The following is an 18,187-nucleotide window of genomic DNA, read 5'->3' as shown; positions in this document are numbered from 1 at the left end:
CTCATAACCTCTCCAACTTGAAATATTTATTGTGCTATCGTAGAAAGAATATTGTATGATACAATTCGTAAAGTTATCTGTTTTGCCTTCGTGTGTTTGGGGAAACTCGGCTTCGCCTCGTTTCACAAACTTTACACTCGTGCCAAAAAGAGAACCTTTACGAACTTGTTTCTAAATAACTATTTTGAACAGTGACTAATAAATAGTCTAGGTATGTCGGAGTCTAGTCTTCAAGCCCTACAACTTATGTGTTTCATTAAACATCGTGTTTCCCATTTGCGTTGTAACTGTCCTAACAAGTAGATAAATAGGACCCTTTTCCTTATTTTGAAGGTAGATATAACCTATGACACGTAGTATTAAAAAAAACAATAATTATAGTCTTATCAAATAAGATAAGTCGTTGCTTCTTACCTACTTTTCATCAGTTTAATGGGCATACTTTCCTTGTGGATATAGCTTTTAATCCGAGTACACAACGATTACGAGCAAAGTACGAGTGCTATCTTTATGAAGTGGTGCTGGCTCAACGGTGTAAATTTAAGCAAGTCATGTAGACTTTAAGTTTAATGTTAAACTTATTCTGATATCATGCCAAAAGTCGTGTTTTCGTAATTGGAATGTTGGAAATGTATCGGCGAAGAACTGACGAGTAAGAGACAAAGACTCCATGAGAAAGACGATGTTGCAGAGGGAGTCTCTAGGGTTACTCCCGTTTCCCTCTATCATTCCACCAACACTCTCCACCTTCTTCTTATTTCATCTATCATATGTAATAGTAAACATAGACTGCAATGAAGTCTTGGGGTGGTAGCCTACTACGGATTTCCGATGCTGATATAGGAAGGGCTTGTGACTCCGGACACCTGGGGCTTATCAGGCTACTCGATCGCGAAATGGGATCTGGTTATATCAAGGTTTGAGGCAGGAGGCCCACCTGACAGCGTCGGATTCACGAATGCCACCCTGGCCACCTGTCGGACTTGAACAATCATCGTTTATACAGGGTGGATGGTAATCCCTGCACTAAAATGAAACTGGTAATAGATCATGAGGAGAGATTTGAAAAATCTAAATAAGTTTTTTTCTCTAGCATTCACCGTTTTAGAGGAAATCGTAATGTTTCTATGAAGCGTTTGACAACAACACGGCTACTGTACTCCAACCAGGAGAAAGTCTCAGGGGAATGAGACGCAGCGGGGTAATGCTATGAATGAATGTTGATGTCATAAGATGTCATAAGGTCACACACGTGTACACGCATCTCCACTAGCTAACTCTCAAAGCACAAACGATAACACTGATACACACATACTTATAGTAACCTAGTTACAAAATTATATCACGGTTAATTTCCTGGTCTTTTAATCCCTCCATACAGGAAATAACATATGCAGGAGAGCGCATGTTTTTTAAACTGACGTTATAACGGTAATATTATCTATCTACTTCGCTTCAATAGATGACGCAATAGTAAGCACATTTCTTTCACAGTTAATCTCGTGGTTGGAGAACAGTACTGCAATAACTCTAGCAAGCGCGGCTTGCGCTCCTTACCTTCCCCTCCCCTTCTGCTGTACTCAGTCGGTGACACGCTACAGTGCGCTGTGTTGCGAGATTTATTTTAACCATTTTCGCAATTATTCAATTTAAATTCATGGCTAAACAGTTTGATATGCAAAAAAGATTCAAGACATTAACTGTTCAGATTATTTTTACCTATCTGCTTGTATAGCAATCAGCCATTTCTCTTGGGCTATTACCGCAACATTGGACAAAGACTATTTTTTTCCTGCTTAACTGTGCTTCATCGAAGGAAAAGTGTAATACAAGTTTTGTTACATTTAAAATGCAGAATCACCTCTTAAATTTTGGTGTATCGATTCCCTTTCACCCTTATATGGCGCACATTGGGTCAAAGTGTGCGTAAATGTATGAACCCGGGACGACCCAGCCCTCGAAAAGTCAAGCCAACATATCCGTCATGGCTTTCCTTTTACTTGTACAACTGACCTTACATTCCCTCTGATAACACAACGACCTACCAGAACATGTCGTAACAGGAAGCCTTGGCAATGCCGCCGACGATGATTTCTTATATATTTCCCTTACTTTCCGTATAATAAAAAGGACGAGGTACAAATGAAAACATTTTCTATTGCTATTAGATAGGATTCAATTTCATTTACGAGGTCCTCTGAGATGGAATTTATTACCTCAGATAAAAAAATATAATAAATGAGAACGATAACTTAACTGTCAGAACTCATTTTTGATATGGACGAGAAACGGTCGATTTTTTCCCTGGATCCCTCTCATTCAGCGAAAAGACTATTTACAGCGGGTTATCCGAGTTGAGTTTGTTTAATTAACCGTGAAAATGTTTGGTTTTTGTATACATCTGAATTGCGCTTAACAATGTTCCCCACTCAGGGTTAGATGGCTAGGAAGGAATGATAAAGTAGGCACAAATTTAAATTCACCGCTAAATCATTAGATGCTTATTGCCGCTCCATAATTTCCAGAAACAGGCCCATTAATGAAGTAAGCGATTGCTCTGTTTTTTACTACATTCAACTGTTTCCAAAACATATACTACAGTTCGACATACTCTGATTAGCTGGTCGAAAATTACATTCATGAAGAATCAAAATTTTCACGAAAAAATATGGGCCGCAATTTCATTCACTTCCGGCAGAACAACCAACGCATGAAAAGCCTTTCACATCATATATATTCGTTTTATGACTACACTGAAAAATGTGTAGCTGAAAACTAAGGTTTTTCTGAAAGACCTGTCAGCAATGTCAGGAGACAAAAAATATGTAAGAAAGCGGGAACTCTATTCTAAATTACTGTAAAAGTACCAAAGAAATAAGATTTCCAGATTAGAATGTGTTAAAATATGTATTATGAAAAAATTAGAAATAACATGCATCGACGAAGGTTGACTGACTTACAAAATTTTAATTACACCTACATGACACAAAATTTTTAATCATACCCGTGATGCTATGTCATAGACATAGATACACCTAAGACTGCAAAAGTGGGAAGGAAAACTTTGTGTGTAAAACCAGCTTTCCTCTTATCCACGTTCCCCCACTTCTCCAGTATTAGAAGCGCAACAGGGACTCATCCCTGACTTATTTATAAGCGCAATTGGGATATTTTGCAGGTACGAATCCCTATTTCCAGCGCAACTGGAACTCATCTTTTAAAGTGCTGTAAATATTTTGTGAACGTACGTACAAATGGTCTGCACTTCGCTCTGCGTGTTGGGTTGCGTTACTATAGGGGAACAACTTAGAAAATTCCGTTAGTCTGCGCATACGTCAATCTTAAAGAGTGGCACAATATGCTACTCACCTTCTCCTTCCTAATTGTCAGCCACTAGCAGCGCGTACTGACAGCAGTGATGCATCAGATGATTTGTCAATCTGTAGCGACAATGATTCAGATTAATGGAGGGAAACTCCGGCTCCGCCTCCAGCACAGCGGTAAGGTTTAGTAACCTCCTACAACGGAGTTTTTCCAGTTGTTAACCTATACTTCTATGGCCATGTGTATCAACGTCGGTTAGTGTATACTTGTTTTTTTGAAAGATGGGACATGACAGTTAAGCGGCCGAGCTTGGAACTACAGTGCTATGTTGCCAATACGGACTACCATGCTGCTAGCTGATGGTAGCTAGCAATTGTCGTTAAGATGGCTGACGTTAAAACATTCATTGACAATTGACGCGAAGGTAAGAAAACAATACAAAAATCGACAGAGAATCAAAGACGAAACGTGCCAATGCTAACATTGTGTGCATAATAAATGTAGCCAAGAGAGCTATTAAACACTCGCCATATGGAAACTGTAAGTTTGGCAACTCAACCGTTGTTACCATAGCAACAGGCCTACCACGCTATGTGACATTCAGTTGTTTTTCCGATCGCAACGCTCCTGTCATGTCCCATCTTTCAAAAAAACAAGTATAGTAGTAGTAGTAGTAGTAGTAGGAGGAGGAGGAGGTTATTTTACGACGCTGTATCAACATCTCAGGTTATTTAGGGTCTGAATGAGATGGTGATAATGCCGGTGAAATGAGTCCGTGGTCCAGCACCGATAGTTACTCAGCATTTGCTCATATTAGGTTGAGGGAATACCCCGAATAAACCCCAACCACGTAACTTGCCCCGACCAGGATTCGAACCCGGGCCACTTGGTTTCGCGGTCAGACGCGCAAACCGTTATTTCACAGGTGTGGACCGATTAGTGTAACCACCGTTTAAAACTGCCACCAAACCCCTGGTTAAGCATTTTATGGTACATCGACCTCGGTTAAAACTTAAACAGGAAGTTAACCATGGTAATCTCTAATCGGCCGTATTCGAGCGGTTAAAGGAGATAATCTGTGATTAATAAGCCTAGTAAACAAAATGGCGGCCAGATCTATAGCTGATTATTTCGAAGACGGTTAGTATTGTACTTGGATAGGTAAGTTGGTAAGGTGAAGTTTTATTAGTGGAAAGATAATTCTTACGAGAAATTAGGTGACAGAAAATTTCTGAAGAGATTTCGTTTATCAAAATCTGTCTTGTCATTTCTGCTGCAACAAATTGATCACCTGAAATTACTCACAAATAGTCCTATTCGTCCCATGAATCGGCTATTTACATTATCATTCCATGCAACTGATATTTTCAGTATTTTAATGGAGAAAATTACAATAGGCCTATCTCTTTTCCTACGTCACAGGCTGAACGAAGAGAAGTTACTGATGGATCTTAGGATATTGCATGCTTCCCTGGTATAATTGGGGCCCTAATATTCTTTATCCGTTTCTTTTATGAATATTTAATTTTTATACAACATATTAAGAATTCCCCATATTTAAATCTACTAATAAATTTATCAATACTTCAGACCTACTTAATTATGGCTTTTAAGGAACCCGCCCTCACATAAGTCCGCCATCGGTTCCTATCCTGAGCAAGATTAATCCAGTCCACCATATCCCACCTCCCTTAAATCCATTTTAATAGTATATTCCCATCTACGTCTAGGCCTCCCCAAAGGTCATTTTCCTTTCGCCCTCCCAACTAACACTCTCATTTCTTGATTCGCCCATACGTACTACATGCCATGCCCATCTCAAACGTCTGGATTTAACGTACTACATGCCATGCCCATCTCAAACGTCTGGATTTAATGTTACTAATTATGTCTGGTGAAAAATACAATGCGTGCAGTTCTGCACTGTGTAACTTTCTTCATTCTCCTGTAACTTCATCCCTCTTAGCCTCAAATATTTTCCTGAGCATCTTTTTCTCAAACATTCTTAACCTCTATTCCTCTCTCAAAGTGAGAGTCCAAGTTTCACAGCCATACAGAACAACTGGTAATATAACTGTTTTATCAATCTTAACTTTCAGCTTTTTTGAGAGCAGACTGGATGATAAAAGCTTCTCAACCGAATAATAACAGGCATGTCCCATATTTATTCTGCGTTTATTTTCCTCCCGAGTGTAATTTATATTTGTTACTGTTGCTCCCAGATATTTGAACTTCTCCACCTCTTCAAAAGATAAATTTCCAATTTTTATATTTCCATTTCGTACAATATTCCGGTCACGACACTTTAGACCCACATTGGGATATAATCATTTTCGCTTTTAATTTCTCATTTTGTATGATTCTAACCTAACATTACTGAAAAATAAATGCAAACCTTAAACATAACAGCGCCCAAAAGCAAACAAATGCAACGCGAAAATATATGATACGTCCATTTCGAGTAGAACGGAGTAAGCACAGTCGTTTTTAGACGTTGACTGCAGAGGTATGAATGCTTTCATTTGGTCGTTTTGTAGAAGTGTGTACCATCACAAACTCTACCCTGGTTAAATGAGGTGTCAGCCAACGATGTAACAGGTGATTGTGAATGGTGCACAGAAATTACATTTTAACCGTGGTTTCGTAAACCATGGTTACTACAGTTTTAACCGACGTATACATATGGCCACGTAGAGGAGAGAGTCATACACAGTAGTCTATGCAAAAGCATTTCTCAAAACTGCGAATTTTATTCTTAAATAGTGTTCAACTTTAAAGCTTTTAGAAACTAACTACACGATTTTATGAAACTATGCCTTTTAACAGAGAAGAACGTAAAAGAAGAACTTTCGCTTATTGTCCTAACAAATCCCTACAATATAACGGACACCAGTGACACAATTAGAGTAAATTGCTGTATTACACAGGAACCTCAACATTGCTTTCTTTCCTGAGGAAGCAATGCTAAGGATTTTTAACGACTATGAATTCCAGTCCAGTGCAATTATTTCTTGCCATGCTTCTAGGCAACCGAGGGAAATTCACCGGTAAGCTGGAAAACTAGGGTCTGTCGGTCGATACCTTGCCCTCCGCAGACGTGAGCACCTGGTTTCGCGTGAGATGTTGCAGCGCTGATAAGTCAGCAGTTTGGCAACGCGGGGCCGCCGGCCGCTTGCTCTCTGCGTCGCGAGATTTTGTGGTATTCCAGGCCGGTTCCAGCAGCTCCGACCCGAAGAGAGACTCGAGACGCGAGCGAGTTCTCGTGACGTGCAGCAACCTCTTGATGCCCCGGCCCGCTGCAGTGCATCGCATCAGTAGTGTTTACGACGGGTTTCAATGCTGCCACGGATGCACGTAGGTTTCAATAACGTCATCTCCAGCGTAATGCGTACACAATAGGATTACCGTTTTCACGCGAGAGCGCCACTGGTTGTGAGCATCGGCGAAGAACTGATGAGTAAGAGACAAAGACTCCATGAAGTCTGTCCTTACTTTGTGTAATTTAGTATAGTTTTTAATGTGAGTAGTAGAGATGAAACTGCAAGTGAATACCGGTTTTTTTTTTTTTTTTGGAGATTAAGATTTATTTATTTCTATTATTAATTTATTTACTTACTTACAAATGGCTTTTAGAGAACCCGGAGGTTCATTACTGCCCTCACATAAGCCCGCCATCGATACCTATCCTAAGCAAGATTAATTCAGTCACTAACATCATATCCCACCTCACTCAAATCCATTTTAATATTATCCTCCCATTTATATCTCGGCCTCCCCAAAGGTCTTTTTCCCTCTAGCCTCCCAACTAACACACTATATGCCAGTAATGTCAAAGCAAGCGCATTTTTTCTGACCTTGACATCGTGCGCGGGCATTAAGCGCTAAGTATGCTAGAAAGAATAAGCAGCCTGTTGGATTAAGAAAACAAACTTCAAACGGAACGTGAAATTTTATGTCGTTATTTTATATGGTTCCTTTCTGTTTATTTTCTATATTGTCTGTAAAACAAAAGTACTAACACCTATTTCTTAGCCTAATATTGCAGTTGTGTTTTAAACGTTAATAACATAATAAAGAGTAAAGAAGGAATATTCACACAAATTCCATAATAACTACAATTATACTGGACTAAGTGAATTAAACACATCATTCATAAAGAAAGTGTTATCCCAAAGAAAGACACTGAATATGATATGATAAGTTGAAATTGACATTGATGGTATCTTTAGCCTTATAAAAGTAATAAAAATAATATAATAGTACAAAGCAAAGTCTAGGTATATCTTTTAACTGTAACTAATATTACATAATAAAACTCTTATCGCATTATGCTTTTAGGTGATATTGTTGCGCAACTTTCTGTTAATTCCTTTTGAATAAAAAACCAAACTTGTGAAAAATGAACATTAAAATTAAAACTTACATTCTTATAATGCACTTATACTTCTCAGACAAATCTAAAAATTAACATGGACCCAGTTTTAATAAGTTCTCTTCCCTTTATCCATTGAATCAGTGCTGGCCATCCCTGTATATAGCTCGACCAAGCGGCATATACTATCTCTTTCGTCTGTCTCTTTCCTTTCCGCTGTAAAGCGCTCAGGCTCTCCTGAGCTCTAAAGCGCGCGCTTGCTCCTATGGGCATCAGTTGACATCACTGCTATATGCATTTATGGATTCGCCCATACGTGCTACATGCCCTACCCATATCAAATGGGTGGATTGAATGTCCCTAATTATGTTAAGTGAAGAATACAATGCGTGCAGTTCTGTGTTTTGTAACTTTCTCCTTTCTCCTGTAACTTTATCCCTCTTAGCCCCAAATATTTTCCTAAGCATTTTATTCTTAGACATCCTTAATCTCTGTTCCTCTCTCAAAGTGAGAGTCGAAGTTTCACAACCATACAGAAGAACCGGTAATAGGAACTGTTTTATAAATTCTAACTTTCCGATTTTTTAACAGCAGACTAGACGACAAGGTTCGAAGAAGTGGCAAATTCAAATATCTTGGAGCAACAGTAACAAATACTAGGAAGGAAATTAAACGCAGAATAAATGTGGGAAATATCTGTTATTATTCGGTTGAGAAGCTTTTGTCCAGAACCGAAAGTTACCCAGCATTTGCTCATATTGAGTTGAGGGAAAACCGCCGGTTTAAAAGTAAATAAAATCTGGTCACTTTCATGTAGGTATAACAGAAAACTTGCTACAAATGTAGCTCGTGTGGCCGTCGCGATCTGTGGCGAACAAGACCGCAGTTGAAGTTTTTTTCGGGGTTCTCCCCCAACGCTGCATGGCGACGCACAGATGGGGGAGGTCTACGAACGGTGGGGTTGCCTGCTCGAAACCTGGGTATGCAGCGAACCTTAGTTTAGTCAGCCGGTGTGGGTTGAGAATGGGTCTCATATGAGGGTAAGCGTAACAGATTTTGTAGCTAGTTAGTACTATGAACCCTCCTCCCAAATACAATAAGCTACATATAAATATAATCCCATTAATGACTATAAATATTATCAATGATATAAATTAAAAATTGCATTTCAGTTAAGAGAAAACAAATTGACTACATCAGCGTTTCTCAAACTATGGTCCGCGGACCACCTGTGGTCCTCGAGGTCTGCCCTTGTGGTCCTTCAAAAAAGACAGAAGAAAAGATAAAATTCAAACGAATTGCATATCACTCGATAGCTTAAAATTTCAGAGTTTGGAAATGACATATGGCAATCGAATTTCACTTTTTCTCCCAGTACTGACATTTTATTAAATTTATTACCCTACCCGTCTATCGACTTCCCACTCTACTCTCAGCAACAAAAGAGGGATTTAAAGCACTGTATACGTGGTGTTTCTCGACATCTTTTCCCTGCACATCTGGCGCCGCGCCTGTAACCCAGCCAGGGACCACCCGAATTCCTAACAGAGGACCAAAGTACCGAACCTTAATTCAATTTAAAAATATAGGTATACTGGTATTAAAGTATGCTACGAAAATGATAAATTTGCTTTCGAAGGGAACAAGAGTAAGGTAGTCCGCGGAACTGTTCTGACTTTCAAAAGTGGTCTCCACTTCAAAAAAGTTTGAGAAACGCTGGACTAGAGCATTACTGCAAGAGCTGTGATACGGTGTTGCGGAGCTGTGATGATCCAAGTGCTTGCAAGAAGCGACATAAGTACAATCGATTTTCAAGTCATTATATTTCGTAAACTAGGAAAAAGCGAAACGAACGACTATCACTATATTTCTTAACGAACAAAAAAGCGTAAATATACATTTTCATTAAATTCAAGCTACACGACCTGGCAATCCGAGATTTGAGTCTCGGTTAGGTATGGGATTTTAACACAGTCTAGTATACACGTGATTTTTTGCAATTCTCGCGATAGTTGCAAGCCGCTTGGAGCGCTGTGAGTACTAGGAACAATAGACTGTGCCACAGCCATCGTGATCTAATACAGGTCGTAAGCCAGACCATGTAACTCGCTTAACCCGATCACGAAGGGCGGCGTTTCAACCATATAAATTAGTTGGAATGCATAAACAGTAACATATGTTTCTCTAAAATGTAGTGTAATTCCATTAATAAAATTTAAAACAATCATTATGAGACACTTCAGACATAATTCACTTACTAGTTAAGGTGTAATATTATTTATGGTGTGAAAATTACGTTGTTTGTATGTGCAATACCTGCCTTTATTTCGATTAAATATTGAGAAATTCTTGTACATTCATTTATGCACGATTCAATAATTTTCAATTGCACCGCACGGATATCTAGATATGTTGAAATTATAGGTTATGTTTACTGTACCAGTTGCCCCTTTCTGTCTAAATTTAGTGGTCTCCAATGCCTTGCCATTCATATGAAAATTATAGGTTACGTTTACTATATTTAACTTATATTCCTAAATTCGCAATTATACTATAATTGTCTGTATTTTAATACTACAATTGAGTACCTACTGAATTATTGTATTTATCTACTACTTAAGAGACGAAGTAACACAATTGTACGTACACTGATTTCATAGGAGTGGTATGGTAAATGTTTTCTCTAAAATTAAGGAAGGTAGATGTGCTAAATTGAAATCACAATATAAATTCTTTTTTATTAAACCTCAAAATAGCTTCCATTCTAAACTTAAAATGTTGACGCGAAGAGATTATGTTAACATGTAAAATTCTCTTCACATTAAAATAACACAGTTTTGTAATTTTTCTGCAACATATTATGCAACAAGAAGTAAACGGAACTTATGGACACATTACACTAAATAAAGCTTAGCAATGATAAGCAATAAAGTTATAATATAATATTTCACTGAGCTCCATACACTGAAATAGAAAACCCGAACATACATTATGGGCTGGTCTAGGTCGAAAAGGCATTGCCTGTGCCGTATTTCGCATTTTTGTGAAAAGCTATGTAAACTGTGAAATGTTCGTTATCGGTTGTAATAACTGTAAATGGCTAAAATACAATGATTTGAATAATAATATGGGACAAGGAGACGTTTGTAGTACTATAAATTGTAAGAAAAATAGGTTAGAGTTATCCTTCTTCCGAAAGATCCAGGTAGGTGAGTTTATAGAATATAATATATATTTTATGAAAATAATATATAAACCTTATGTATTTCATATTTCAATAGTGGAAGCAAGGTGTTAATTTTTTTCAAAAGAACATTATATCGAAAGTACAATACATTTTGTCGTCTGCTAGGGAAAGAGTCTCTGATGAGGCGATAGTAGCGATCCTGGTGGTGAGCAACTATCTATGTTTGCACATTTAGTAAGTATTGAGCTTCGTGACTGTATATACTAGACTGTGATTTTACATTGAGAAATCCATACTCGCAAATGGGGTTTCCCCAAGTTAAGCACCAACATCACTTCGATTTCCATTCAATTAACATTTCATAGCATTTCCCGATCGCCAGTTGGCAATGCGCGGCAGAGGCTGGTCTAGAGACGAGCAGGTTTGCGTGTAAGCAACCTGAATACACTGCGAACTTAGTCTAGAGTGGATTATTAATACGTCAATTTAGGGTGCACAGTGTGGTTAACAGTGACTAAGTGCATATGCTCCAGGAACAAACATATACTGTCCTATTTCTCATTACTTATTTACCCCTGTATAGCAGGCTACCTGTAGCCTATGTTTGTGCAATGTTTTAACAACCGAAGGAGAATAAAACTGCATTCACGTAGTGCAAATGTAGTGGTTAGTTTATTATTATTATTATTATTATTATTATTATTATTATTATTATTATTATACTACTGACTCGGCTAAATTAGAAAATATAGAAAGAAAATTGATATCTTTATGTTCATTCAGATTTCTGCCCATTGATTCCGGGTACAGTTATGAGAGAAAATGTGAATATTTTAATTGTCAAAATCTATATGCTAGACGCCATGACCTAGATTATCTGTTCTAAGGGTGACATATCCTGTGACTCTTTCTTAATAGTAATTTACGTTACAAGAGCGGTATGTTGACGTTTTCATGGTCGAGGAAAAGATTGAAAAAGCGAAACGTAGTTGAGCTTTTTTAATCTCCGAGAACATGAAAACAAACATACCGCTCGTGTATCGTACATTATTTTGTGCAAAGATCGTTTATTACATACCTGAAAGACGAATTTCTAATTAGTTGCAATGAAATCTCCATCTTGGTTTCTGTTTAATGACGGCAACTTTGGAACACTAAAATATCTTTCTTGCTATAAATTGTTTTCTGTGTTTACTATACTCCAGCAAGCCGTGATACACGTCTGTCTTTTTTTTTCCCCCAATCTATAAATGCGAACTTAAAACAAACGGTAAGGTTATGTAATGATTTATTTTTCATTTTAATATTTTAACAATATTATTTATATAACATATTGCAGTAATAACATCGGCATCTGGAATCTCATTGATTTTTTTACGGCTTCCTTAATGTTACTTGTATCAGGAATGCAATAAGTTTCGTGGAGTAGTAGACTTTACTTAATTTTTGCAAATAATTTAAAAACAATAATTAACATTGCAATTTAGGTGAAATTGCAGTGGTAAGTTTCCAATTTATAATTATTACTATGTTAAACGTCTCTAAAAATAATATGTTAAAAGCCTAAAGCAGTAAAATGAATGTCGCGCTTAAGCGGTAAGAAGAGGGAAATTGTTATGTGTGTTACGTTGGGAATACTGAATGTGGTATTTCACACTTACCGCGTATTGGTTCTGTGCGGAAAACAAGCAAATACACACGATCTCGCACAAACAATATTACCTTACGTATTCCAACAAAAGATATGAGAGCCCACAAACTATTCTATTTTAGAAATTCGAAATTTCTTTCGCCAGTCTCCAAATGCACTAAAAATGCCAACATGCATGGCTGCGAATTCGATCCCTTCAATGTATAGACTTAGTTTGCTCTTGGCAACGATTTATCATTTATGTATTCTTTTAGGCATTGTACTCAATTATCATTTGTCTCGTAGTATTCTTAGTTATGTATTTTAAAGTCATCCATTATTTATCCATTCATCGTCATTATTGTAATTAATTGTAATTGTATTCGGGAATTTTACTGGAAGCAAGTAAGGAGATAGGTTTGGAAGTAAATCTCGAAAAGACAAAGTATATGATTATGTCTCGTGACGAGAATATTGTACGAAATGGAAATATAAAAATTGGAAATTTATCTTTTGAAGAGGTGGAGAAGTTCAAATATCTGGGAGCAACAGTAACAAATATAAATGATACTCGGGAGGAAATTAAACACAGAATAAATATGGGAAATGCGTGTTATTATTCGGTTGAGAAACTTTTATCATCCAGTCTGCTGTCAAAAAATTTGAAAGTTAGAATTTATAAAACAGTTATATTACCGGTTGTTCTTTATGGTTGTAAAACTTGGACTCTCACTTTGAGAGAGGAACATAGGTTAAGGGTGTTTGAGAATAAGGTGCTTAGGAAAATATTTGGGGCTAAGAGGGATGAAGTTACAGGAGAATGGAGAAAGTTACACAACACAGAACTGCACGCATTGTATTCTTCACCTGACATAATTAGTAACATTAAATCCAGACGTTTGAGATGGGCAGGGCATGAAGCACGTATGGGCGAATCCAGAAATGTATATAGAGTGTTAGTTGGGAGGCCGGAAGGAAAAATACCTTTAGGGAGACCGAGACGTAGGTGGGAGGATAATATTAAAATGGATTTGAGGGAGGTGGGATATGGTGATAGAGAATGGATTAATCTTGCTCAGGATAGGGACCAATGGCGGGCTTATGTGAGGGCGGCAATGAATCTCCGGGTTCCTTGAGAGCCAGTAAGTAAGTAAGTAAGTAAGTAAGTGAGTAAGTAAGTAATGTATTTATGTGTAATAACTATTTTTGTATTATGTTTTTGTTATATTCTTTGTGCTGAACTGTAATTGGCCTCTGGCTGTTGTACAGCACATTAAATAAATAAAATAAAATAAATAAATAAAATAAATAAATAAATAAAATAATAATAATAATTATTATTATTATTATTATTATTATTATTATTATGACAAGACTTCCTTTTGAATTTGGTTATGTCTACTAGTACAAAATGGGGGCAAGTGTTTGATATTCAGAAATTAATAGGCCTACATGGTAAGTGTTTTGCCAGGTAGAATAGCATGCTCATCACAAGCAATTAACTTTTTCGTTTAGTATCTCTCTACTATAGTCTTCGTCACGTTATAGCTTCCATAATTCCTAAAAGGCAACCTTTAGCACTTCTTATCGCATTTGGCCACCTGCAACTTCCGACGGAGAATTTGTAAATATGTCTGTGGACTCCTATAATGGAGTCGTTTAAAACTGCTGTATGTCAAATTTATTTCGGCCTTGGTAGATACTGTTGATTTAATACTCAGTCGGAAGCCTTTATGTTGTGATATCTTTTTTCCACGCATCAATATTTGCAATGTCAAGCGTTGTTGTCACGTTTCCGTTGTAAAGATCGATTCTAGTTACAATTTACCATATACTTACTGTTCTCGCCAAGCTTAGACGACCTCACTCACACCACTCTGCTGACTCGTGCCTTACCAAAACATAATAAACCATACGGTGCATGCGTGTTAGTTATGCAGCGTTGTCACATTATGACTCGGAATTAGCCCAGCCGCTGGGCTGAGGCATGTACGATGTTTTTTTTTTTTTTTTAACAGAGAAGTTAGTAGTTATCTCTTGCGGCAATATATGCTGACCTCTCTACTCGGGCTGAGGCCGTCTATGTTTGGCAACGCTGTTATAAAGCAATTCACTTATAGGACGCGGCCAACTGCATAACATAAACATCGAGAGCATGTTGTGACTTCTTTGACTTCTTTCCTCTGAGCTGGGGTCATCTAAGTTTGACGAGTACAATATTTCAACTCGCGTCAATAAATAAATATGGCAACGGTGTTTCGTACTCCACGTGCAGTTGACATAGATACAATTAAAAATGTTAATGCCTCATTGGTAGTCCTGTCGGTGACTCAGGAGAAGACGAGAGCGGACTGAGGAGGAAGGGATGTGAACAGATAACGTACGACAACACGTGCAATATTTGTACTGCAGTAAGCGGAAACATTAGGTCTCCTTCTGTTCAACTTAGCTTTAATTTCCATACGCATTGTTACTCATGTTTCCTGCACGAGTAATAACCTGGCTACTGGGATGCTTATCTGAGCGATGTTTATAATAATCAACAGCGAAGTCAAGAAGGTCACATTCTTTCCGCTCGTCTTCTCCTGAGTAAAGGACAGTATGTTACCGCTTCTTTTGGCTGGATCGGCATCTGTGAAACCTAATCAATAAACAAACTCTAACTTATCTCTTCAAAGGAAAACATCGATGCAGGCTAGGTATTAATAAAACGCGGGCACTATATCAAGTGAAGAAGCTGGTCTTTCTTTCGAAAGAACTCCGATGAAGTAATAATTGGATTTTGTTTTATAATACCTAGGTAACTTATGTTGGAATAACATTCCTTAAATAGTCCGTAGGTGTCAAGTCACTATAGCTAAATTAAGCCATCATAATAACGTAGCAATACTGATCTTAAAATCACAACAAACGACAATGTGTCTGGCATTAAGAAACCCTCGCTTACAATAAACAACTCTATTATACTGGATGAACAGTATAGAGCAGAACAGGTTTCACGGCCGGACGGCTATATGCGCGAGCAGGGCATGGTTGCGCCCCACTGTCAGGTAAGATGCAGCAGATAATAAAGGGTCCCTGTTTTATGGGCATAGTTGCGCCCCGATGAAATAGGTAAAGAAAAAGACATTACGGGTACTCGAGCCTCGTAATCAACCAACCTTATTGATTTCTTATTCCATTTAATATTCATCATCGATAGCGTTAAAATGAACACCATGAAGTTCGCAGTACTTTATTAACTATTTTTCTACTGTTTATGCAGTGATTATCGATAGCCTACCGTAAAAATGAACACCATGAAGTTGGCAGTACTGTATTAACTGACATATTCAAATGAGTCGTTGGAATATGGGACCTTAGCAATCTTGACATTTTTATTAGTGATTTCCGTATAGTGAGGTTAATTTAAAATGAATGTTATGTTTAGTGAAAAGGGTAAAGAGTTAATAATTCACAATGGTTTTAAGTTTCTATTTGCGAAACCCTATACCGTATTTTATGGCAATCACTTACGTGTGTACTGTGCCCTCTTAATTATGCTACCTGATTTCAATGCAGCTACCACTACTTTATTTTATGACAATCACTTTCGTGGGTACTATTCCCATAGGGCGCAACTATGCCATGTCCATCTTGCTACCTGATTTCTTCGGGGCGCACTATGCCATGTCCATTCTGCTACCGAATTTCTTCGGGGCGCAATTATGCCATGCCTAGATCTCCCAAATGATCGCGGGGCACAACTATGCCATAGCGATACGCGCGGAGGTGAGGGACTCAAGGCCGTGCGAGGCTGTGAAACCTGTTCTGCTCTATGCTGTTCACCCAGTAGCATCATTAGTGTTTGCTTGACACCAGAACAGGACAGACACTGCAGTAATCTTGCACTCACGGAGTTGCCATTTGCTTCTGTCTTAGCTTATCCTATGCAGAACACATACAAGACTGACCTCGCAGTCATTCATAAGAAGTGACTATGCCAGATTAGTTAAAAACATATAATACACCCACATGCCTTACTTGCACTAATTAAAGATGAACTCTGAAGTTGTTACGGTTCCGCTATCTTAAGTATATCCTCTGTTCCTAATTGGTCTATCTAGAGTTGTTGATTCTAGGCGAGAACTCGACACAACACAATAATTTACGTACACAAATACACGAAATAATAAGACAACTATACAACATTAAACAATTTAAATGACCAGTGTTCTTTTCAACTAAGTACGTGGTACAGGCAATATTTAAAGTTGACTTCATTTATTTTACGTCAATACAATGCTTAAGTGAGACGTGGGAGGAAAATCCTCTTTATTCAAAAAAAGTACACTGTAATTTTAATACGTAACAAATCTACAGCTTAACTCGAGTACTAGATGTACTACATAGCACAGGATCGAATGTGGCCCTCGACTTGTAATTTAAAAACTACTTGTCGAGATAAAACTGGGATTCATACATAGAATTTTATTTAAGTGAGAAAATATCTAAAAATAGCACTTCATTAATATGCTACTTTCTCTTTGCATACTTCAATGCCTTGTAGCGAGCAGTCGGTGGCGTAACGCTCCAAAATAATTATACAGACCGTTAAAAATTTTACTTTTTGTACGACTCTTAATGTTTAAGCACGCTTATACTGATTGTTTTGTTTCTAATCTTCCGCCACTTAGTCCTACCATAGCGAATTCACTGAACAACGCTTATGCTGGATGTAATTCAGATTTCATATTAAGGAGATTGAGTTTCGATTTATACGATGATAATGATCTCTGTAAATCCTTATATACGAGGTAGTGGAAAGTGTTGATTTCTAAAAGAAAAAAAATTGTAATTTGTTCTTGAGAAACTTGAAGCAGCTATTATTGTTAACAAGAATTGTTAGAAAAGTATTTCCTTAGTCTATTCTTAAATTGGTTTGATGTCTGACAGTCCATGACATTACTCGGTAGGGAATTCCAAAGTCGAGGAACAGCCACAGTGAAAGAAGATGAATATAAGGATGTTCGGTGGGAGGGAATGGATAATATTGAGGAGTGTTGTGATCGTGTGTCTAGGTTATGATGGCTGGATAAATTTTGAAAACGAAACACAAGATAGACAGGAGTGGAGAAATGTAATACCGGTATATGAAAGAGAAGGGAAAGACAGTGGATTTTCCTACGATCTTCTAGACGGAGCCAGGACATTTCGAGGGATGGTGTTAAGTGATCAGCCCGGCGAATATTGCAGACGAAATGGACGCACATATGAACACGTTGTAGTCTCTGCGCCGAAGTAACGCTTAGGTCAATACACAGAATATCACAGTAATCGAAGTGGGGTATCACAGTATTTGCACTAAAATCTTTTTCGGGGAAAAGGGTAGAAAATTCTTCAATTGTCTAATTCTTCAAGTGGATGAGTGAGAATACTTTTTTGCAGGTTTCTGCAACTTGAATGTTCCAATTTAAACTTTTATCCATATAAATACCTAGGTTCAAACTGATTCACTGAACGGAATTTCATGCCGTAGTCTATATTTCAATCGGAGACAAATTTGAAATGTTAATAGTGCTTAACAAACGTGAATTGCCCACAATTATTGACTGTGATTTTTCTGGATTTAGTTTAATTCGGAATTTCCGTGTCCATGTCCAAATATTAAGAAAATACACTTTTTTTGTTTTTA

General features: G+C 37.6%; 1 protein-coding gene across 2 annotated transcripts in view; it reads right to left on the bottom strand.

Annotated features, from left to right (window-relative positions):
- kek5 (kekkon 5) overlaps nucleotides 1-18,187 on the bottom strand; it is a 1,258,756-nt gene that overhangs the window by 35,905 nt on the left and 1,204,664 nt on the right. The gene's annotated exons all lie outside the window — the stretch shown is intronic.

This window comes from Periplaneta americana, chromosome 11 (assembly GCF_040183065.1).
Source record: "Periplaneta americana isolate PAMFEO1 chromosome 11, P.americana_PAMFEO1_priV1, whole genome shotgun sequence".
In the NCBI taxonomy this organism is placed as follows: domain Eukaryota; kingdom Metazoa; phylum Arthropoda; class Insecta; order Blattodea; family Blattidae; genus Periplaneta; species Periplaneta americana.
Note: the sequence above shows the minus strand (reverse complement) of the source record. Positions and strands in the feature narration are given on the sequence as shown.